Source organism: Hemicordylus capensis, chromosome 3 (genome assembly GCF_027244095.1).
Source record: "Hemicordylus capensis ecotype Gifberg chromosome 3, rHemCap1.1.pri, whole genome shotgun sequence".
Lineage (NCBI taxonomy): Eukaryota > Metazoa > Chordata > Lepidosauria > Squamata > Cordylidae > Hemicordylus > Hemicordylus capensis.
In genome coordinates, this window is record NC_069659.1 from 316419241 (window position 1) to 316421508 (window position 2268).

A 2268-nucleotide genomic window follows, 5' to 3' on the forward strand; every position below is an offset into this window, starting at 1 on the left:
GTGACCAAAGGTTCAGCTAGTGTAGAACTGTGGCTTGGGTTTGGGACAGGAAACAAATATACTAATTAACGTAACTTAAATTTTGTGTGTGTGTATATATTCCCCTCTAAGGTGTTCCCATGGCTGGATCCAGCTGTGGCTGCCCACATGCTTCCTTCTGAACACAATGCAAGGTCCTTGTCATTGCATATAAGGGCTTAACCTAAGCCCTTTCTTTCTGAAGGATTAAGTCCTGCAATGTCCTGCACACATGGACCTTGAGATCCACAGGTGGTTATCTTCTTCTATAGCAGTAGAAGGTGCTTACTTCCGCTCCGAGCTGCAACACACCACCCAGAACTCCCTGAGGCATGGGGTCGGCTCTGCCACTCATCTGGCTTCTGCAGTGCCGATCTCCCGCTGGTGGCCAGGTGGGTGACAGAGCCAATCCCCTGCCAAAGGGAGTGCTGGGCGGTGCACTGCAGCTCAGAGCAGTTTGCAGGTGCTGCCAGAGTGGAGGTAAGCACCTTCTGATTTATGCGTAAAGGTACCTCTTGCCACCACCCCGGCAGTGCTCGTACCAGCCACTACAGTTCTATAGGTATCTTTCATTCACTTTCTTTCATTTCATTCATTCATTCATTTCATTCTTTCTTTTCTATATGTATGGTTTATGGAAGGGCTACTCAACTTCGGCCCTCCTGCAGATGCTGGCCTACAATTCCCATAATCCCTGGCTATTGACCACTGTGACTGGGGATTGTGGGAGCTGTAGTCCAAACACAGCTGGGGGGGGGCGCAAAGTTGAGCAGGCTTAGCCTAAGGGCACACAGTACAGACACTTTGTTGATGCTAAGCAGGTCTTGGACAGTGCCTGCATGGAGACCCATGTCTGCCACCTTTGGGGTTGGGGATGTAGCTCAGTGGTAGAGCACCTGCTTTACATGCAGAAGGTCCTAGGTTCAATCTCTGGCATCTCCAGATTGGGCTGGGAGTCAGTATAGACAATACTGAGCTAGAAGCAGTGGAGGCTGGGGCAGGGCAGAGAAGACGGAGGATACTTCAAAGAAGACGGAAGATACTTTAACGGCAGGTGAATGCTGAGTGGACAACAAGCTGCTTGCCCTACCAGCACTGCTCATCTGGCCAATGCTCTTGTGCAGCAGCCATTTGAGGAGCCAACATAGCAAAAACTTTCCTTGCTGATCCCCCAAATGGCTTTTGCACAGGCACATCATCCAGCTGAGTGGTGATGGCAGGGTGAGTGGCTTGTTGTATACCCGGGATGCAGTGGGAGCATTCACTTGCCATTAAAGCTATACTCTGCCTTCTGCTTCACCTCCCTACCCCAGCCTCCATTGGGCAGATGGACCAGTGGTCTGACTCTGTATAAGCCAGCTTCCTATGTTCCTATGGCTGACCCATTTGGGATCCAAAGCATTGTCTAAGGGCATGTGATACAGCCAACATTGAAGCTAAACAAATCTTGTGGGCAGTGCCTGGATGGGAGACTCATGTATGCAACATTTGGAGGTAGGGCTGTAGCTCAGTGGAAGAACATCTGTCAGTCAATCTTTATTACAGTCACAGAGCAGCATAAAGTACATTTAAAAACCTAACAATAGGTTTTATACTCTAAAGCACACTACTATCATAAGATGATTTGAAATATACAATTAGAAATATAAAAGACACTAAAATACATTATTAGCATCAAATGATTTAAAATATAAAGTATTGGCATAAGACTGCACTAAAAATCTAGCTGTGGCTGGAATAAGAGACATAGTAGGCTCTGGACTACATTTTACTACTAGCATAAAATGAATTAACTACAGCTGCAATAAGAAGCATAGGGATACACCATGTAGCAGTACCTTAGATCGTGTTGCGTGCTTATAAAGTAAGAGAAGATTTTAGAAGATTTAAAATATATGCAATCATGACAGTCATCGCTTAAAATAATAAGAGCTAATATGCGCTAAAAGGATATCATATAATATAAGGACAAAAAGGTGCACAGAAATGTAATTAAAATCCAGTACAGGCAACCAGGAATAAACCAGTAAAGTAGTAGCCAGGAAGTTATAGGTCTATAGGTTGTTGGGCTGCCACACTAAGGCAGTAGCTGTGGCTGACCTCTAGTTCATAGAGGTGGGGGAAGAACATCTGTTTTGCATGCAGAAGGCCCCAGGCTTAATCCCTGGCATCTCCAGGTAGGGCTGGGAGTGACTCCTGCCTGAAACTTGGAGAAGCCACTGCCAGTCAGTGTTGACAATGCTGAGCTAG

The 2268-nt window shown here is 46.2% G+C and overlaps 1 non-coding gene across 1 annotated transcript; it reads left to right on the forward strand.

The window, feature by feature from the left end:
- The first annotated feature begins 888 nt into the window (after nucleotides 1–888).
- On the forward strand, nucleotides 889–960 carry TRNAV-UAC (transfer RNA valine (anticodon UAC)). Its single transcript has one exon. It is a non-coding gene; the product is annotated as a tRNA-Val (tRNA).
- Nucleotides 961–2268: the final 1308 nt, after the last annotated feature.